Here is a 22,672-nt window from a genome sequence, read left to right on the forward strand (position 1 = left end):
TTGTATTCGTGTCTGGGCTGCTTTCGTCATATCATGGAGCTGGAATTAGAGTACCTGAAAAAACTCGTGAATCCCTTTTGGAGGTATTTTCTCATCCAAACAACCAATTGGCTTGTTTTGCCTTGAAAAAGTTTAAGCAGCTAACTAGCAGTTCTGATTAATGTTTCAACCATACTTAATCATGGAAACATTCTTTGAAATGTTCTGAGTTCCTTCTAGACAGTTGCAAATACTTAAGGAAGACTTTCCTTTCATTGTTCTTAATGGTTGAATCTTTCTCATTTTGTATTTGTGTGGTACCACTGAATACCATATTTCCTCCCTTGCTGTTTCAGGTATGCTGTTTCTTCATGTGTATGTAGAACAAGGATCTTCATTGCCAACAGTATGAATTTAAGGACTAGGTGGAGGGGAGAGAGACCCTAGCTTGTCAAAATAAGTACTGCCCACTAAAACCTGAGTTAACAAGAATGCCAGCACAGTACTAGATCTTTCTTTTATTACTAAGTCCTGGTACACATCTGTAGGATTTTACCTGACTTGTAAACTAGGATTATGGGCCCATCCCCAGTGTTGCAAAGCTTGTGAAAAATAGGCAGGGTTGTTGTGAATGTATATGAGATTAATAAAAGTTTAAATTTTTATGAGAGAGATGCTACTTTGTATGGGGGGGTGAAATGGCAATCACTTCATTTTGATAAAAGATTAAAATGGTTTAATCATATCAAGAACATCCTGAAACAGAAAATCTAGTAGCATGTGTTTACTGTAATATCCCATTAAAGGAAGTAATTTCTACCATAACTAAAGCCATCATGCCTGAAATGATAGAAATTGGGATAATTCACTTCCTGTGACTGTAATTGCTGTACTAAAAATTCAAAGTGAAATTAATGCAGTAGGAAAGTAGCTATGATGACATTTGTTACAGCTGTGAAAGTTCATTGGGATTTTATTTAGATGATACTTGAGTGATGTTATTGAAACAGTAAGATAAAAGCTTGGTTTCCAATGGACTCCAATTTGGAAATGACATGAAGGAACTTTGGGCCTGCTCTCTTCAACCTATATGCAGTATGTATTTCACTAGAAGAAACTGGATTGAAAGCGTAAGGAAATCTTTGCTCTTAAAAGGCAGAAATTGAACAGGTATTCAACCTGACCCATTCTGTGATTCTATGACCAATCTAGCTAGAAGGAATTTGAACAGCACATGCTGTTTGCTGGTCTGTTCCTGAAGTGGGACTGTCAAGGGCTTTGGTTGCACTTGGAGATCTACTAGTATCTTTTGCTGGCTATGCTGTTAATGAGCTCAAAATCAACTGTGAAAGTGGTGTGGTTTTTGTTTAAAAAAAAAAAAGGGAGGGTGTGCAAGTAAACTCTTAAGATGATTTATTGCCACATGAAAAAGAAGATACCTAAGCTTCTAAATCTAATAAGGCAGCACTATATATAAAATATTTTAAAAAAATTACAAGTATTTGTTACTATGAGTAATTAGTTAAATTTCTTCCTTAAGTAAATTAATAGTTAAACTGTCTTTCTAGATTGTTGTTGTAGAAATGAAGTAGCTGATGGATCTTTCACAAGAGCTTATTAAATCTCTTCTGGACATCGTTGTCGAATACTTGTCCTTTTTTTTTTTTTTTTTTGTTGAGACACATTAGGAATGGGTTTTGTAAGAGAGAAGAAAAAGGTAGTCGAGTTTTTTAAAAAATTATTTAATTTTTTTTTCGACTAAACATTTCATTGTGTCTGCAGGTTTCCATTCCTGTAACTAGAACCTGTGCTGAATCAACTGTTTCCTCTCCATAGCCACTTGAAAGGAGAGGGAAGAAGACAACAGGAGTTAATTGCAAGTTAAAGGTGTTTCATATAGAAACTTTTCAAAAGTGCATTTGTTGCCAGTGAAAGATGTTGCTGTTCTGCCAAAAGCTTATCTCTTTCAGTGTTTCCCCGATGCCTCATACTTGCCTCCTGCTGGAGATGTCAGTCAGTGGCTGAATGTGGGTGTTGGGAGTGTTGCTTGCTTCTAGAAAGGGTTATTATATGAAACTCCATAACTGAAGGGGAAATGGACAGCAATCTGCTATACCTCTTAGGCCCACACAAATCTAATGGGTCTAATTTTAGATTGATTGTTAAACCATTACGATTGTAGCACCTCTTCATCTCTCTTCTTCCTTCCAACCAGCTCGTTCTTCCAATATGCTCAGTATTCACAGTCTATCATATTTAAATTTTGTGTTGAAAGTTATTGTATATGTGGGGCAGTTCTGAGGAGAAAGAAGGCCACTGTTGGCAAGGAGTGTAGAATGGAAGCAGACTCATGGAATGGTATCAGCATGGTCATAATATGTATGAGTGTATCTTGATCTGACTTTGCCCCTACTTTTGTGTAGCTCAGGTGTTTAGATTTCCCCTGAGAGTTATGTTTGAAGAGATATGAAAGACGTAGAGATCTCAAAAGGTATGGAAGCATCAGAAAGATCAAATGTTTATACGTATTCCTGGTCATGCCAAATTCGATCTTTTCTTGTGGCCCTGATCACTTTATTTCACAGAGGAGGTGCCTTAGAGGCATCAAAGTGAATCTAAGGCCCAGTTTTTAACTATTTTTAGTCTAAAGTTGAGCACTGTGTTGTACAGGTGCGTCAGGGTACAATACAAATACTTGAGTCCAGGGTATAGTAAGCTGAATTTTGTCCACGTTAGTGCAAAAAAAGGATTTTCCATCCTATGTGAAACAAGATAAGAATACTGCCTTTATACAGTGTTGCAACCCTTGCTGGCAGCTCAAGTACTACTTCTGAAGTACAGGCAATCCTCATTCAGTGCATCACTTGTTTGTTTGTTTTTAAAACAACCATGTTGTCATTGGAAACAGATGTGGGATTCCAGGCAATAATGCAGATGGCTCTGAGGTAAAGGGGTAGGTATTACAAGGGCATTTATTTCAGATCTGTAGTTCTTGTACTACGTTAACTGAAAGTGGTAGTTCTAAGTGGACTAGGCACCCAGAGAGTGCAGCTGTATGTGTTTAGAAAGGTGTGTCATATGCAGACAGTATCTGTCTAGAGGAAGCTATCATGGGAACCTAGAAGGCAGTCAACCTCACTTGTGCCCCCACAGTGTGGGCATAAGAGAAGGAAGGAATTTGGACTCAGTAGCAGTGATAGGCTTTCTTGGAGAGCTGAAAGGTTTGGTGTAGCAAATTCAAATTTATACCTAAGCCATATTTGTATTGCACTGAAATCACAAAACTTCTCTTTCCTTTTATGTTTGACTCTTACAGGTATCCATTACTGAAAACATCAGTTTCTGAGTCTATTCCACTGAATTTTGCAATGGTACTAGTTAATAAACTTGGCTTTGAGGAGGACAAGCCTAGACAGCTCAGGGAGCTAGCCTAGACTATAAAAAAGGGAATTTAAAGATTGTCTTCAAGTTTATGTTTTGTTATGCTTTTCACCATGGCTCCCAGAGTTCTTCCAGAGTGAACAAATGAAATGGCAAACAGATTGCAAAGTAGTGCAGACTTACCTTACCTTTGTTTCAGCAGTCTTTTGTGTTTACCTTAGTAAAGAAGATTTCTTTGTGTGTACAAACTGTATCATATGCTTATTTCTTACAGGAATGAAGACTTATCTACCTCTTAAAATATGTTTGACTGGAAAGAGTCTTCTGAATACAATAAATAAGCAAAAATAAGATACAGCTCATTAGTGACTGTCTTTTCAACAAGTAGTCTAAGACACTGTCATTTGCTACTGCTCTTTTAAAATGATTCCCATCTCCTGTCCTCCTGCTTTCCCATTTGTTTGGGTGGGCATCTGTATGAGGAAATGTCCTCAGTCCCTCGTATGATGAGGATAGCAGCAGCTGTCTCTCAGGTTTTCGTCAGCAACCTCAAGGCCTACTAGAATCATTTTGGATATTACAGAAAAAATTTGGTTTATATATGATAGACAGTACCTTGCTGTTGTAGAGCTGTTGTTGTTGTAGAGTTACAGGTCAGAATGGAGTTCTGCAAAGTTTTTTTTTTCCTTACTTTCCAAGAGAAACTTAGAGCCATGATTTCTTTTTAGTAGTGGTAGCATGCCTGCATACAGATATGCAGAATCTGAATATACAATAAGAACTGGTCTGTACTCCAGTGACACTGGGGCAGTTTTTTTTTTTTTAATTAAGAGCTGCATCTTATAACTTTTTCTTATAAGGGTAAAGATGTACAGAGATTTCAAGCTTGCCTTTTCTGGTGTAATTTGAAGCATCCGAGAAATAATGGTAAAACTTTGAGAAGTAGTCTTGGATTCTCCTGTTTTATTTTCACAATTTGTTGTAATTCCTATAAAAATTTTTCATCTTTACCATTCTTTTAGAAGCACCAGTGCTTTGGACCTTTCTATTTCTTCCAGGTACTGAAAAATGTTACTTATAATAAAATATGTAGGAATTTGATGCATTTGAGGACTCTATTTTTGTCAGTCTTGTCAGTGAGCTCAAAAGTTAGTGGAAGTAGTTATCAGTGAGTATTTTTTTTTTCTTCTGTAGGGAGCTAGATTATAGGAATTTTAAAATAAATGATAAAGATGTCTATATTAGATAGGCACAAAAATGTTTGTTTATTTTTTTGTATAACCTGGCAAAATCCAGAAGAAGGAGGACCCTGGAAAGTATGTGAAGAAATAAGATAATAGGTAAGGAATAAATTATGTTGAAAAAGGGGAGGTTGCAAAAAGGAATCTTCTCTACTAAAATTACTTGTTTGCATTAAATTCAGTTCAATTCTGAACTGGATATCAGGCATACTTTTTTAAGAATCAAGATATTCTTGTAAAATATCCTGATCTCCTAGATCTGTGTCATCCATAGCATGTTTTCTCTTGGCTGTTTTCTAGTATGAAAGTTGAATATTGTTTTGCTTTATTGTTGTGTTAGGTTAATTTTCAGGAACAGAATATTAAGTATTTGTAACAAGGTGCTTTTAACATAAGTTTACCAAACTGTGCTATTTTCTTTGGCAGTGAAAGTATTTTTATTTTATTGGGAAGATAAATAGATTTTGAAGTTCCTTCTGAACCCATCTAGCCCTGGTATATGAGGCTCATCATAGACAAGGGAGAATTGATTTAGTTGTAGCTTCTTGTTGAAATACTTGCGGCAAAAGAAACCTATCAGGATCCTAAGAGAGGGGTAAACTGGGTGGTTGAGTGGGAATATGACAGATTATCTGAATAATACTATCATAGATGTGCAAATTCACAAAGAAAAAATAAACAGAAATGACATCAATTAAAATCAACTACCAGAAGAAAATTCCATATGGAACCAGTAAAGCTTAGAAAGTAGTCAGAGGACAGGTTGGTTAAAGGCAGGGTGCTTTGCTATGTTAGTTAAATGCAATTTTCAGGTTTTTGGGAATATCTAGTTCTTACAGAGAACATGCCTCTATTTATTGTGTTATCAGTAGCAGCACCATCCTTACTGAAGTGTTTTGAGCATTTCTGTTTTAGCAATGTGGTCATTTGCTCCAACTTGCAATTCAAGCCCCTAAGTTTTCCCTGCCTCAACTCAAAATTGCTCTATATCTTTCTTAAATAGGACTGAATGAGTTTCCTTTCTGTTTTTAATACTGTATTTCTATCCCTTAATGATCTACACAAGAATACTTTGGGTTTTTTAAGCGTAGGCAGAAATAGCAAAGCTCAAAACCTTAAAGTTTAATAAAGTTGCCTTTGCCTTTTGTTAACCTTTTAGTTATCTAATTTATGACTGGATATACCATCAAGCTGAACACCTCATAATGGCCAAGCCATTAGTTCAGTTTATTGTTCTGTGTCCTGTTGCAGCACAGAAGCATTTAGTAACTTGAAAATGATCAGTGTTCAGAACAGCAGCGTAATTAACTCCGATAGAGCACTAGGAACAGCACTAGTCGTTATTAAAAGGCTTTGAAAAGTTACTGAACATAAAGCTTGATTAAAACCAAAACATTGTTTATGACTGGAACATACAAATGAAGAAATGCAAGTTAAGGCTGTGTCAGATGCCTTTGGGGCGGAAGAGAAAAGTAACTGAGGTAAGCTTAAAAAGGTGAGCGAGGAGTGCAGAATTCTAGACAGTGGGATGGGAGAGTCCAGAAGAGTCTTTTTCTGTAGTTGCCTTGCTATAATAATGGATTTCTCTTGGCGATCAAGTTTGTTTCTGGATGGGAGGGAAAATGTCAATTTTAGGGTTACTTTCAGCCTAGTCAAAATTTGGGGTCTGTGTCGGTGGTTAACTATGTAGTGAGTGACTGATGAAAGTTCTGCTGGCATAAACTTCTCATTTAAAGAAAATACTAGTAACTTTGAAGAAAGTGAAAAAAAAAATTCTCGTCTGCATCTGAAGTTGTTGATGATTAAGGATTTTGTAATGCTTGGAGTAATTGCTTTAATTAGCTATTAAACAGGTTTCAGGGTCAATGTGAGAACAAGTTTCTCTCTTTCATTTGATTTAGTAGGAGCAGTTAATGATTATTTTTTTATTATCTTTACTCTCTTCTTTAGAATTATTTACTTAGCACATGGAAGGCAACAGATATTTGCTATTATAAAATCAATTTCATGCCTGACTAAACTATCTCTTCCACCTCTGTCATTACTCTTGGTGCTTGGGGTGTTATCTTAGGCTTATTTGTGTTTATACAACTAGATTGCAGTGGGCCTTTGCAATAATTATTTGGGGATTTTGGACCCTGCAGCAACAAACAAAAAAATGTTCAAAATAGCAGATGTTCAAGTATGCTTGCACATGATTGTCATATTCCTTCCTTATAGAAAAATGACTGCTTAATTTTGGATAGTGTATAAAGCACATAGATGCTAAACAATTTCAGCTATTCTTTCCCTTTAAATAGAGGAAAAACAGCTCAATATAGAAAGGAAGAATGTTTCTATAGAAACTCTATTTAGTCAAGTGAGTGTTGTAAGTAAAAGTCTTTGACAATCAAAGTACTGACATTTAATGTTAACCATATTCCTTACATTTTTAACCTATATCTTCTGTGTTCATATTTTTTCATTTTGAGCTGGTGAATCCAGTAGTCGAATAGATTATGGAGCAGCTTTTGATTTCAGAATGACTTCTCAAAGAGTATGTACAAAGTTGGCTGTCAGAATGAAATGTTTCCTTATCAGTTTTTTGGGGTGTCTAGCATCTGTAAGCCAATTAAAATACTTTGATATACAAAAGGGAAAGAAAAGTAGATACTGCAAAGGCAAAGAATTCATACCTGATTCCCACAATGATGAGCTGTGTGTGTACGTGATTCTGCCACATAAGCTGAATTAGTTTGTTTCAAGTAACTCAAACAGTATTCAAATTAATACTGTAAATGACATGGGGTTTAACTGCACTCTTGAAATGTAGGTCACACTGTATAATGTAAGACTAGGTTTTTCTTCCTCAAGGTAATGTCCATCTGTTGGGATTTGGGAATTGTTTTGTTTGTTTTCTAGATGGCCTCAGTGCCTCAGAAATAAATTACTTCTACTTGCTTGTGGTTTTTTAAATAATGTTTTTTGGGGGGTAAAGAAAAAGAGTAGCTACTGTGAGTAGATTTGCACTGGACCTTATATTCTAGCTGGCATTAACTTACAGATTGTCTCTGATAAATAACAAAGAAGGTAGAGACTGGACCATTGTATCTTTCATAACTGTGAAAGAGGAGGTTCTCCTCTTCTGATATTCTGCTTGCCAGTTCAAGTGCCCTTGCTAAATGACTTTTTCTTCTGTGAAATACTCGGCATTGCCAGTATTTTCCTATTCATTAAAGAAGCACTTGTGCAACCTGAGCACCCGCGGGTGCACTTGCTGCGCATAGTGATGTAGGAGACAAACTGTCCTGGAAAATATTTAAATGAAGATATCTTCCAGCTCTCAAGTCTGCTAGACACTCACCCTGCACCCTGCAGTGGCAGATGGGCATTGGACAAGGGGTATTCTGTGGCAGTGTGGAGGGTGCCAAGGCAGTATTCTTGAGATTTCTCACCTGTCCTTCCATTAAAAAAAAGGTAAGGGGAACAGTTACACGGTTACAGACACATGTATGCCACAGTCTTATGTGCAGTTCTAATCACAAGCTGACGCCTTTTCTCTGACATCTCTCATTTCTTACGCCTTTCAGTGCTTTCACAGGAACTAAGATGCTGAATCTATCCAAGTGGGATGTCACATAATTTTTCACAGCTGTGTTTTTTTTGTGTGCTGTGCACATCAGCAAAGCTGTTAAAACGGAGCTGAGAAAAGCGCTGCTTCTTGCAAGCTATTGAAATCAAGTTATAACAAGGAGTGTTGAGCCTTACACTGAGCAATTCAGAACATTAGAAACCTGAAAAAAGAAGTTGGAGTTGTCTAAATTGAGTTGATTGTTACAACTGAGAAATGAATAACTCTTTTAAAATATTGTTTCATACCTGTGGCTCTATCTTGACCAAAGTTTTAAAGTTCCTCAGCTATAAATAAATGAGCATAAATTTTGATTTTGAGTCTGCTGTGAGGTTTTTAACTGTCCATATGTATAAAGTGTAATGACTAAATGACTTACAGATGTTCACAGTGTTAAAAGGAGTCTTTTGGAGGACTGTTATTTAAAAAACACTTATACCTGCATTGCAAAGGAATGAGTCCATATGAGAAGATACTCCTCTCGCCACCGCATGCATGCTGTGGAGGCTTGCTAGAGGAGCAAGGTACTGTTTCAGGAAATAATTCTGATTACTTATTTTTGATATTGGTTTCATTTGGTTTTCCTCCTTTCTTGGGAGAGAAAATATCTGGTTTTTGCTTTTCTTTCTTGATAGAACTATTCATAAGATAATTGGAGTGGCCTTTCTCCCACACGGTTGATCATTACAGAACTTAAACTCATGCCAGCATCCACATTTGAGATTTGGCCTGGCTGAGCCACTACAGCAGTAAATAGACCACGATGTTGTGTTACCTGACGATGCTCTTCGTGGAATTGTGGTGGGACACACTTCTCCCGTGAAGTCAGGTGCAACCAAAGGTAATTCAGTTCTGAAGCAGTGGATGTTTGGGGGCTGCTGTTTTCCTTTGACTGACTTCATATGTTTATTCATACACACACAGGTTAGGAGAAAGCAGCAGTGGGAATAGATGTAAGTTATCTAATTTCCTACCACTGACTCCACTTTCTGAATTATGCATTAAATGGAAAGAATCTGAAATTATAAGTAGAGTAACTTGGTATTGAGATTAGAGGGAGAAAAAAACCCCTAAAACAAAAAAAAAGAATTTATGTACATCCAAACAGATGGTCCTTCTAGTTATTGTTATTGGACTTTCTATGTCCTGACTTGAACCTGCTGCCATCATCATTGTCGGAAAGAGACAGTCATGTAGAGCTTAGGCATAGCAGGAACTAACTGCTAAGAGTTGCCTTCTATAAACTTTGGAGATGCTAGATGTACCTAAAGGATCTGGATTTTGTTGCCATTAATTCCTGGGCGTGGGGTGTCATTTTTGCATTTGGTTCTGGAGCTCAGTTTTTGTGTGACAACTGTACTTGACCAGTCAGTTGAGATTTCATGGCTGAAAAGGCTGAGTGGGACTAAGTAGCCTCCTGAGTCTTTTGAGATGGAAACTCAACCATGAAGGCAAATTTAATTTAATCATTCTTACTATGATATCCTTGCACCATTGTGGTTATTCCAGTGAAGGTTTGGCTTGTCTTAGGTTTTGCATTAAGCACTCAAACTATCTTTAGTTTTGGCTTCATGTAACAGATGGTGACACTTCAAAACTGTTCTATACTATTATTTTTGCAATAAGTTGGGGCTGGAGAGTACTTTAATTAAAATTGTGATTGTGGGACAAATGATACTTCCTCTTTTTCACAAGCTCTTCTCTAGGAAATTGACATGTGTTCAGTGTGTTTTCTTAGGAGTCCTGCTGTTTTCATGGCTTCACCTTTCTCTTGTTACAGGTATACTTTTTAAGCAGCCCGTGTCAGAGGAAGAAATCCTGGTTTCTGTTCTAGTTGAAATTATATTAATAGTGAGAAGTAATTAGGTTTCTGGGTTTTATTCGGTGATTCGTTAGTTGATAGTGAAACAACCTATTGATTTTTTTTTTTTTTTAAGACAGTGACTTGAATTATAAGATGTAATTTCACCCTAGCTGAGTAATAGCATTCACCACCTGTATTTCTACACCAGCTGTTCATGAGTAGGACTGAAATAGCAAGGCAGCTTACCGCCACCTCTTCGTTATATAGGGGAGAAAGTCTGGAACACAACAAAAGAGACTGGAAAAATCCAGATAATTTGCTTATATAAGATGTCATAGAAAAGCTGCAAAGAGAAATTTCTACCATCAGCTTGTGCAGTTATTGAGCTGTGGTTGAGTACCACTCAAGGCTGTTTCTGCAGAATAAGAAAGCTGCCTCTATTGAGCTCTTTAATGTTCTGGATTGCTGAGTATGCAGCCCTCTTCTCTTTGTTTCACTGAGGGACTAGCACTTAGGTAAGAGATGGCTTAGTCCTGGAGACCAGTGGTATCCAAGGTGGGATGCGTGCGCACTCCATTGGGGTGCAGGAGAAAAAACCCACCACTTTTAATACCACTAGTAAAGAAAAGAAAACAACACAACAGTTCATCTAATGTCCTGAGTCCTCCTGCGTGGACTCCTCCAGTACTCCTTGATGTTCTACATCTTAGTGGAACTTGTGGCCTAAATGTGAAGATAAGTTGACTAGAACAATAATAGTTACCTGCTCATTTTCTTGATTGACACATTAAATTTAACAGTAGTATTCCCTTCCCTTCTGTCATCCTTTTCTCTGAGATTTAACTCATTCTCGTGTTGACTGAAGTCAGGAGCAACATGTCTTTTGACCTTGTGTGCTAAGATGGTATTGTCAAAATCCTTATTTAAAGGAATACAATCATTAACACAATTAATGATATATTTTAAAGTATGTAAGGTTACCCATGCTGGGGCTTTACATGTTTTTCAGTGAGAAGCTTTTTATCATGTGTCAATTATTAATGACATTTGTTAGTTATTACATATTACCAGTAATAGGCAAAACTCTTCCCCAACCAAAATTTGGAATGCACTAGACTGTTTTAATGCTTGATTTGTATTGTTGTCCAGTATGTATTGTATCCTTTTGTATTTGGTAAGATCTCTTTGCTTGTGAGCATCCTTTTTTGTTACTTCCTCTTTACTGTGGCTATTTATTCCTGCCTTTTTGTTATCCCCAAAAGTTAAGACCTATAGAACTTCTATCATGCTGATTTTCTTTTGTGTAGTTCAATACTTTGTCTTCAGTAGGAACTAAGTACCTGACAGTGTTTCTGTAAAAGTTTCAAGACTGTTGCTTGTGTGTATTATTAGATAAAAGGAGAACTGAGCACATGATAAGTTACCTTTTAAGATCGTGTATTCCAAAGAGAATCAGGTCACTAAAAACTGATGTCAGGCAAACCAGGTTTTTTTGATTACTTTTTTTTCTTTCTAAGAAGAGTTTCTGCATAGATGTTCTTTGTAAAATGCTACCTCTTTTCCTTTCACTCTTCCTTTTTTTTCCTGACTTCTCATACAATTATTGTGCTGCCTTTGCTATTGTTAGGAACAATTGGTAGGTCTGTGGGTAGAATTAAAGTTGGTTTTATTTTTAAAGGAGGTGGTGATGTAAGCAACAGTTAAATTGATTTTATGACTTCAATAACATCTTCACATATAAAAATGACTCCAAATTCAATACATTAATTGATGTGGAAAGAGTCCTGGAAGTCTTGTGCTTTTTTTTTTTTTTTTTGTTTAAGATGGGTTAAGTTGATCTTTTGCAGAATATACCATCTCTCTTGCAGAATATACCATCTGAAGAGTCTTTCTGCTGTGCCTTTTGCAATCGGATATGTCTGTCTTGTATTGGCCTCATAAGCCACCAGTGTGCCTCTAACAAATGTGGATAGAGCCTTCCCAAATCTTCGTTCGCGAAGCCTAGCCATGATGATGATAATGATAAGTTGATCTGACTTGTGATGGAGATTATCTAGTCCAAAAGCTTATTGATTTGTTATTCATCATTTCACTTTTAGACCATCTAAGTAAATTCCATGTGTAGATCTTTACCATGTTGTCTATTACATGGTGTTGTTTAAAACAGATTATAACCAAATGGTTACAGAATACAAGCAATGTCGTATAGCGCACATGGACTAAAGCTAAATACAGAAATAATTGTGAGAATTTTACTAAAATTACTAGCTGTTGTATATGACTAATGCTGTGACAAATACGTGCAATAGTATTATGATCTCAGTTGAGTAGCTGCTATCTATATGCACGGGTTTTATTGACAGGGACCATAGTGCTCTAAAGCATCTCTTGGAGTGTTCTTGGCCAGTTTGAACATCATATCCAGAGAAAGGCAACAGAACTGGTGAAGGAACTAGAGATTATGACTAGAGTCATATAAGGAGCAGCTGAGGGAGCTGGGGATGTTTAATCTAAAGAAGAGGAGGCTCAGGGGGTGACCTTATCGCTCCCTACGTCTACCTGAAAGGAGGTTGTATCCAGGTGAGAGGTTGGCCTCTTCTCCCAGACAACTAGTGACAGGACAAGAAGAAAGGGCCTTAAACTGTGCCCGGGGAGGTTTAGGTTGAACATCAGGAGGAATTTCTTCACTGAAAGTATGGTTAAGCATTGGAATGAGCTGCTCAGGGAGGTGGTGGAGTCACTGTCCCTGGAAGTGTTCAAGAAGTTATGGGACTCGATGATGTTGGAGGTCTTTTCCAACCTCAATGAGTCCATGATTCTGTCTTGCTATAATGATGTGGTCTGCTCTACATGACGAACAGTATCCCCTGAATTAGCAAGTGTAGTGAGTTAAAGGAGGCAATACAGGAATGTCCTCAAACTAATTTTTGTATATTGAAAACTCACTTTTGAAGCTGAAACTACAAAGTTGAGAAGGACACAGTGACCTGCATCTGTTATTTGTGTTGCACTGCATAAAGCTCAGTTGCCTATTTTTATTAAGGGTTTCTTATTCTGATAATGCAACCAGACTTGTCTATCTTGCGTTGGCCTTTCTAAGCCGCCAGCGTGCTTGTAGCAAGTGTGGGTAGAGTCCCTCCCAAATCTTCGTTCATGAAGCCTAGCCATGATGATTCTGATAAACAGATTCTCTTTCCCTCAGTTATTTCCATGTTTTTTTATGAAGAACTTGATATATGTGAATAACAGATTATGTTTAACACTTAATATATTTAACACAGAGTTGATTTTTAAAGGAGGTGATCATGTGTGTCAGCACTATTTTCAAACAAATTACATTAATTTAATTTGTGAAGTACTTGGCGTGAAACTGATGCTGGAAGACAACCTTTTCTAAACTGTTACCTAAACTTGGTGTGTGCCAGCTAGCTAGCAGTCTCATGAGGCTCTCTTTCTGCTTTTTTCCCTCAAAGACTTTGAACAGGCCTAAACTGCAGCGGATGAGCCCTGTTTCATGGTGTACTTTGGCCTGTGGCCGTCAGTGCTTGCATGTATTATAAGTTCTCTGGCAATCACTCCTTGGGTGCTGGGGACTCCTAAAAGGGCAGATGAAGTGGCTCCAGTCAATTCTTATCCCCCTTTCCGTTGTACCAGGAGGGCTTTTTGCATCTTAACATTAGTACTGATGCTGATCCCAGCCTTGAAGAAATAATTCATACACTGCTGTATGGATGTGAGTAACTGTGAAGATAAAGGGCATGTCTTGACATCATAGGTGTCCTCTGTGGCCTTATGGGCTGATAGTGTAAGCTTCAACACTTGGTATGTTCCGTCATTCCCAGGACCTGTCACGTGTCATGATCCTTGCTTAGAAACTAGAGACAGCAGCCATTGCAGAGGAGAGGTTAAGTTTCTTCTCCATCGAGTCGAAGAGCAAGGTGATGCCTCTGCTAATAGGGAATGGTGGATGCAATTGCATCGCTGTCCAATGCCTGCTGTGTCACTGGCAGCAGCTAAAAGAATGGTTGAGTGTGATGTACCTGATTCTCCCTTGGGAATTCAGTACTTTGCAAAGTTTCTTTAGCCTGCCTTCAGAATATGTGAAGGCTCTAAATCTGTTCAAGCTGTCTTGTGACAGGTATTCTTGGACTGATTTTCTAAGTAAAAAAATATAGTCTCTGGGACTGGGTATATAGGCTACTATCCGGAAGTGATTATGTGCCATCAAAACTCATCCTAAGGTGTTATGAGGCCTTGTCTGAGTAGTAGTCCTGAGTGCCAAAAAAACCTGGTAAAAGATCCAGCAGCTGAAAATGAAGACATTTGCCGAACATGATCTCCATGCACGTTAATAAGCAAATCATTAAGATGCTCAAAAGCTGTCTTTTGACTAGTTGCATATATTTGTATGTCTGTGTGTATAGTAATTTGAGTACACAACTTCTACCTGCTAATCAAATACTGGAGTGTGCTCAGTCTGTGAACAGTTAACGGGTTATGTAGATATGCTCATACACAACACTGACTTGAGTATGTTAAGAATACGTACAGAAGTCCCTATTGCATAACTGTGAGAAGACCAAATACTGCTTAAAAATAAAATACTCTTATCTGTCCCAGGAATTTGTTAAATTCTAACTTCCCTAAATGTCAAAGGAAATACTGGTTGTTGCTATCGTTGCAATATTAAAGGTAATTACTTTCTGTATATTTTTCTTGAGGTTTATTTCTGAAGGTATACTGTAAAAATTACTGGAGTTTCTCAGCTATTGCCATGGAACTCAACAGTTAACCTACAGATCTTGGGACAGTGAACAGTCTATATTCTTCAACAGCTTCACTGTATGGCTTAATTTTTTAGCATATTTTCAATACATTTTTCTTCATAGCAATGACGATTTTGTTCTTTCTTCTACTCTTAGGTGCCATGCAGGGAGTCTGAGATACTATTTAAATTCTATTCCTCTTGTTTTTGTATTGGAGAGAAACTATTAACTTAACCTCTTCAAAAAAATATGGAAATAATATCTGTTACAGATATTGTTCTGCTCTGTAGGCAGATTTTGGTTCATGTTCTCAAAAGAATTGTTTTGATTCAGAAGTTTTTCTTGATGAAAAGCTTTATTTAAAATAGCAATATCTATATCTCCCCAAAAGATAATTCTGAACTCTTTTCAGTTTTTCTCTCATCTTGTAAGACATGTATTATATTAACTTTTCAAAGTTTAAAATTTGGTTAACCTATTATGGTAGATTGCAAAGCAACCACTTTGTCTCCACTTTAATAACATTCCCCCTCCTGCCCCAAGAGAAACTTTGAATATTCTGTTTCTGTGAAACGAGTTCTCTTTCTGTTTGATGAAAAATAAGAATAATATAAATTACTATTTTGTTTTATTCCCCCCCTTCAAGAAGCCTTAATATGGATCTCGTTTTTATTGTTCTTGCACAGAAATATATGAAAGTGTTACCACTGTTGCCAGGTTATCAGCATACAGTGATAAATGAAATTCAGAGCTTGGGAAGGAGGGTATAGTAAGATTAAGTGCAAACAAAAAAAATTCTTCGTGTCATTTGGGATACATAATACAATCATATCTTGCTGCCCCTTGCTCCCCTCTTCTCTTTGCCTCTAGCTGCCTTTACTCTATTGGACTTTCATTTAACTGCCTTACTTTGTTAATGTAAAATGTATGAAGATTCTAAAGTATTGCATTCCATGGTATTATGTCTATGCTGCATATGTTAAGAAAAAGGTGCAAACTTGGGACACTGCACATATATTACTGCTTTGATTCTTCCCTACATACGCTGGAAGTTAAGGTCAAAGAAATATAGTTAAAGTATTGCTTTGCATATTAAGAGCTGAGGTTAGTTTTTTGATGGCTTCTGAAGTTGATCACACAGATCAACTATGTAATAGGAATTACATAGTTATGTAATAGGAACTCTTTATAAAGACTTACGTGTAATATACAGATTTTTATGGAAGTCTGGGATGATATAAATAATCACCAGTAGGTCTGTCTTCTGAATTAGTCACATATGAAAGCCAAGTTTTCTTTGTGTCTGTGTTGGGCACAAACCTTTTTTTATCTTATTCTGAATATGGTGAATGTAGTTTTGAAGGTTAGAACAAAATTAGAGGATCTTGCATTGCCAAAGTGTCTGAAGGTGGTCATTACCCCAATGCTTTCTACTTGAAATACGCCAGTAAAATATACAAATGGTTGCACTGACTTAATCTAAAGTCTCATGTTGGCAATAGGATAGTGACTTTTTGTTGTTGCTGGACAAAGATCCCAGAATACTCTCCTAGCCTCTTGCGGCTGGAGGGTTTCTTGTTGGGTGTTGTTTTTTTGGTTTTTTTTTTTTTTTGTTTGTTTGTTTGTTTGTTTTAAATAGCTTGGAGAAGTTTTAGTCCAAAAAACCCACATCCAATTGTTTTTTAAACATATGAAACTTCTCTGTTGCAAGTACTTGAGCAAGAACAAAAAATAGCGAGGAGTGCCCTCTGTGAATTTGACACATCTTAGCTTCATTTCCTTGGTTACTAAATTGGAAGGTGCACCGAACAATTGTTCTGTCTGCATTTTCATGCTGTTCATTATCTTATAAATTACTGTCATATCTCAGTTACCTCATCTTCTGGACTGAGGAGTCCAAGTTTCTTAATGGTTCCCCAGATTAATCTGTTCCATGTGTTTCAAGGCGCTTACTGTCCTTCTCAGTAACTTTCCCCTTTACATCCTTTTTGTGATAAGAGGAATCAGAAGTGCCCAGAGTATTGCAGGTGTGATTGTTCCATGAATTTTTACTAGGGCATGATGTTCTCTGCTCTTGCTGCTGGATAGTTAGATTGTCTATAGATAGCAGAGTACAGTACAGTGGATCTGAGCAGATTCCAACAAATACTGCTGGGCAATGTGTTTCCAGAGTAACTACTGCCCTTGTCTTTACTTTGGTTTTGTGGCCTTCATAAAGTTATCTATCCAAGCACCTAGTTACTCTTACACTGTAGCAGTCTTGTGTCTTTAAGAGGTTTTTGTGAAGGACACTGAAAGATGCTTTTTTTGTTAATAGTACTTGATGGGATTTGCTTTTCCTTCATGTGGAACCTCCTTTTAAGGTTTGTCCATCATGATGCTACTTTACAAAAGCTTTGTTAAGTCTTTCACAATATGTTCTGTTTGTCTGTGTAGTCAGAAATACTGTTTTTCAGAATAGTTCCTCTTATGGGTACATTCACATCAATGTAAAAGGTTAGAGGAATGGTCTTTGCTATCAAAAGTATGTTTTACATTAGTGTAATCACATTTGTGTAGCTTGTATCACTAGAGATGATTTCTAGAACTAGTCTGACAGCATGTAAACAGTGAAATGACAAGTCTTCAGTGAATTTCTGAGGGTCATTGAAGAAAAAGGATCTTTAATATCATAAATGCTAAAGCTCAGTTGTCTTTGGATTTATGCCCTTCACTTTCCAGAGAGGTCTTCTTCCTCTTCACTCTTGAGTTTCTTTTCTAGCATCCCTGTTTGATGTCATTTGGTGTGACTTCTCTAAGCTGTGCACACAAGACCTCACCACCCCACCCAAAAATTTTGTAGATTGGACAGGAAAGATCATTTAGTTCAACCCCTTTCCTCAAGCAGGGCTGTCTAGATCAGGTTGTCCAGTAAAGTTTTGAATGTATACAATGTTTATATACTCAAATATACATAGGCACATGACATATACTTAAATGCACACACATGCGGGCTGTTTTTGTTTCAATTATTGTGTCAAAACTCTTTTGTCTTCACCTATGAAGATTATGTAGGTGTTTCTTTCGTAGAGATTTTAGTTTTTGTAGAATTCACAGGAACTTAATTATCTTTGAGTGTCCAAACTCTTTATCAAATTTAGTTGAAATTTGCCAATAAGTTTAGAATTTAAATGTGACAAGTTAACAGATGAGGGACTGCCTAAACCTCATTTCCTTGGAGGCTGAGACAGTCCAGGTTAAAAATGTCTCTATTTTTGGGTTCTTTTAGCATTGCCAGACTAATGTAGCATGAAGCTACTCAAATGTGCTGGGAAATTAAGGATTGGAGTTCACTGTTTAATGTGTACTGTGTGAGTGTTGCCATTCCTTTCCAGTGACGAAAGCAATGTATGTAAAGACTGTCCTGGAAATTGTTAAAATAAACCTTTATTAAGCAATAATGATAATATTAACAGACAGTATATTTTCTAAATCTCGTTACTGATGCAGGAATTCTTTTCCACTGTCAAAGAAGTCTCTCTATTTAGATTAAATGTGTTGGGCTCCTTTGTCACTTGTGAATCTTATTTTTCTGTTTTAGCCGTGTAAGAGCTCAGTGAAGTCAGTGAGAGTGTTTCCTATCAGATTCAATTTCCTGAGAGCCCATCTGTTACATCTCAGAGGAGAACATAAGAGGTAGAAGTAACTTCCTAGCAAGTACATCAACGTCAGCTCAATAGAACAGCAACTCCACAAGGGTTTGTGTCTTAAACAGTAAATGAAGTTGTTAGGTACAGCAAGAAGATTAATGTTGTGACTACTAATCATCTTGTCCTTAGCTTCTCTTAACTCTTAATTAAAAAAGCCCCAAACCTCCCTGTAATTAAGGCAGCTTCAAAGAAAACTTTGTAAATCCAAGGATTTCGTGAGGTGTCTGGGTATGTTTAAGCAAAAAGTGGCAATCTGTGAAATAGCACAAATAGCAGTTGTGGTAGACTGTGTCATGATAGGAAAACTTTTCCGGAGGATTAGAAATACTTTTATATGTACAGCAAATAATAGCATAGTGTGCATGTAGTGTCATTCTAATGACATGATTGAAAATTCTTTCATGATTGAAAAACGTAGTTTGAGCTTTGGTTCCTGTGCACTGCTTGGGTGGGGGAGGATGTTTTCCTTTTCTTAAAAGTGAAATAGGAGGAGGAGCTCTGCAGTGAGTAATGTCACCAAACATGTGTCCAGGCTAAAACTTCTGGTAAGAAAACCCTGCGTTGCCTGCTGTGGTGAGCTGTTAGATTGCTTTCTGTGAGTGAACTTCACATGACTTTCATAGCATTTATTAATTTTGAAACATTTTTCAATATGACTAGCTTTAAAAGATGACTGTTTATGGGGGAAAAAAACAAGTAGTAAAGGCAGTTAGATGTGTATCTGTCAGAAATGTACAGTACAAGAGAAGCTGCATTTAAAAATTCCTGATTTCAGAAGTAAAAGTGTGTTTACTGTTGGACTCAAAGCCAGACTGAAGTGCTGTGTTGCCATGTTATCGAGAGGTACAGGTCTGTTACAGTACTGCACCTTTTTGTTTCTCCTCTCTCCCATTTTTGTCTTTCTCTTCTTTCTCTTCCTCATACCCTGCTGCCTATGCCTGGTGAGTGAAAGTGGGATGCGGTATTAAATTGGTAATTTGAAATGGATGTAATGATAGGAATGCAGCATGGATGGAATTAGGTGATAAACTTGTTTCTGCTTTGTAACAATATTTTAAACTAGTGATGGCCAGTTAGAGATAGTATTTGACAATTAATGGGAAAAACAAATTAGATGTGTAGTAATTGCATGGTGGTTTAAGTTGTGCCTTGAATTAAGTTTAAAAAGGTATTTCAGGTACCAGACAGAGTCTAGGTATTACTCATTGGAATAAATAAGTCTGTGTTAAGCTTTCACACCTAGAAGTCTCCTAGCAGCAAAGGCTTCTTGAAATCTACCTTTAGCATCTCTACTTTATTCTTCATTGTGCAGGTGGTTTGGATATGTTCATCCTGGAAGAAACACTGTTCTTACTGAACGAAAAATGAGAATTGAGTAGAACAAATTCACACTTGGATTACATGAGTTTTATCCACAAGGACATTTCATCCTGGTTTTCAGACATGGTGAAGTAGAGGTCAGGGGCTTGCTCTCTATCTGTCAGCTGACTTGTCAAATGCATCTTCCTCTTCCTAAAATAATTTCTGAAGGTATTGACCAATTGTCAGATTGGAAAATAAAATAAGGTTCCCAAAGGTGCTAGATTTCCTATTCTGTGATTGCTGAAACTAGAAATTGCAACAGTACTTTCTCCCTGTTGAGAGGGGAGCCTCTCCCTATGTCTAACCTCTCCCCTCCTCTATCTTGTTTGGTATTTTGTCAGCCAGCTGGCTGGTCATTGTACAACTGCTAGACCCCTTATAGAATGTGTCAGACTATACTGTCCAGTGGGGAATATCATAGGCTTCCTGACAAGTGTGCTTACATTCTAAATGGATGGCTTGTAATGTGAATTGGGTAGAAAACATTATGTTTTCTGATAGAACACATCTTTTCCTGTAATATGCAACAGTGTAGTTATTTCAGGTAAGATTTTTTTTTAAGAGGACTGATGGTGTACTTAAAGCATGGGATACTGAATAGATGTCTTTTAATTAGTTACATATATATAAAAAATAATGTTCCATTACTAGTACAGAATATATTAGCTGTTCTGTAACATAAACAATAAAGTCTGTTAGGAGTGAGGCAAATGCTTTCTGTGGAGCATTATTTATAGGAAAAATACTATCCCAAAAGCAATTGATTAACTCTTCGTAATTTTACATCCTTTAATATGTTGCATTTTGACTGTTCAGCACTGAAGATGGATTCTGTTACTATGTCCCCAAATGCCTTTTTTTTTTCCTTTTTGAACTAAAGCGATATCCCACATCATGTTTCTGTAGGTAGCAAACCCTACAAAAGCAATACCCTGTGTCATGTTTTGTAGATTTGCTTTGGATTTTTTTTTTTCTTATTACATTTTCAGGTTTTTCAGAGGTTCTGCAACCTGCTTTTTCCTGTTTGCATTTCTGAGGCAATGTTGTTCTGTTCCAGATTTTGTTAATAAAATAGGTTCACAGTTACACACATAGTAGGACAAAGAATTGTATTTAATCACATCAGAAAACATTGATATGGTATTCAATAGATATAAAATTAAGAGAGTAAAATAAACATTGGGGTATTGAATAAGAATATCAACTCTCAACCTTTAGATTCCTTACTGGGGTGATTTCCTTGCCTCTCTTTGCTTAGGGGACAGTAATAGCAATGGGCTTCACAGCTGTTGTCAACAATTATTATAATAATTGAAATTGTATAAGCTTACTCCAGTAGTGAATGTAGTTCTGCTTTATCTTTGTGAAGGTTTATTGTACATTATGCTGAAAAAGAATTGTTTGAGATCCTAGAACTATCTGCTAACTCCTTTTAAACTGCATGATAGAATCTGTGAAGATGTTCTGTTTATTCTTGCAAACATGATATTACTGTTACTCTTCGTGTTTTGGTTTTTTGTTTTTGTTTTTTTTTTTTTGCAATTGGATTATCTATGGTACTTGAAACATTTTTGTTATATTTCATAATATCTTTTCTCATAGGGCATGTATGTAATGTTAAGATATATTCAGTGGGTATCTTTTACTCATTTAACAAAATTTGACTTAAACCTTAATAAAAATTTGTCTTCAGATTAAGCATTACATGTCATATATAATATGCTTTAATTTGCATTTAGCAATTACAGCTCTGCCTAGGAAGAGAAGGTTGATTTGATTAATCACGCTTAAAGATTACAGTAAATGAAAAATGAAAATGGTTTGACTTGATTTCTGACATAATTGCTTCATTTGGATTGGCGTCACCTTCCACCATTTGTTGAGAAAGGGGGACTGATTTAACGTAAAAGAATTGTGAAAGTGATTAACCAATGCTGAGGTTGATAACATTTAAATAAAGCTTTATATGAAGATCAGTGGAAAGAGGAGAAAAAACTCACTTTACCACTACTGTAGTGCATGCTTTTTTAAATCTTAACCCCTGTGTTACTACTGTAATCTTGCAATAAGCTTCTCCCTATTATTATGCACTGTGAACATAAGAAAAGTAAAATCAATGATGTTGGGAAGAAGAGGAAAGGGGAAAGTAATTTTTTGCTTAAATCATTTTAACATTTTAGAACAGCTGTTTTGTGTTGATCTGTAACAATTTCTTTCTTCTTAATAGTTCCTGAATAAAATTAGATTTGTCCAACTGTGGCATTTGTGGGGCCTAGTCTGAAGTCTTTCTTCCCTTTAGAGCTCTTTGGCAACATCTGTCCCCTCAGCTTCTGTGTTCTTTTCTTCCCTTGGCACTTGAAAATTCCTTGATCCTCACAGCTGTACACTTAACCTCTTGTCTGCCAAGTGAGAGTGCTCTTTTCTGGTACTAACCAAGTAACACTGCTAATTGTGTTGAAATATTGTCTCCTAATTTCATTTCACCTTAAAAGATAGCAGCATTCTGTTTTGGAATTAATAAAAGAATTGCACTCCAAATGTCTGTAAGCTTCTTAGATGTTTTGATTATGTAGGCTCTTCTGTATCCTTGTTTACAAAAAGGGACCCTTCTTATGCTTATATGTCAGCTTGTTTTGCTGTTTAAACCCAAATTCTTCCTCATTGCTGTATGTATTCCCATGATTGAAGAGCACTGGTCTTGCACTGCAGGCAGGCAGCTTTGGAATGAACCCTTTGATCATGACCTACCAGTAAAAACCAATTTGGCAGAGTCCTGGCTTCCCAGGTATGCAAAATCCACACTGCAAGTACTTTTGAGTAATGCATCTTGCTACTTATGC

The 22,672-nt window shown here is 36.7% G+C and overlaps 1 protein-coding gene and 2 long non-coding RNA genes across 3 annotated transcripts in view; all 3 read left to right on the top strand.

Annotated features, from left to right (window-relative positions):
* The window catches only part of HS6ST3 (heparan sulfate 6-O-sulfotransferase 3), a 293,361-nt gene that overhangs the window by 43,313 nt on the left and 227,376 nt on the right, over positions 1 to 22,672 (top strand). The window lies entirely within an intron of this gene.
* Positions 1,645 to 3,385, top strand: LOC135409897 (uncharacterized). Its single transcript, XR_010428414.1, has 2 exons — positions 1,645 to 3,200; positions 3,296 to 3,385. It is a non-coding gene; the product is annotated as an uncharacterized LOC135409897 (long non-coding RNA).
* On the top strand, positions 13,428 to 21,504 carry LOC135409896 (uncharacterized). The gene is made up of 3 exons (XR_010428413.1): positions 13,428 to 13,953; positions 18,362 to 18,456; positions 19,783 to 21,504. It is a non-coding gene; the product is annotated as an uncharacterized LOC135409896 (long non-coding RNA).

Source organism: Pseudopipra pipra, chromosome 2 (assembly GCF_036250125.1).
Source record: "Pseudopipra pipra isolate bDixPip1 chromosome 2, bDixPip1.hap1, whole genome shotgun sequence".
Classification (NCBI taxonomy): Eukaryota; Metazoa; Chordata; class Aves; order Passeriformes; family Pipridae; genus Pseudopipra; species Pseudopipra pipra.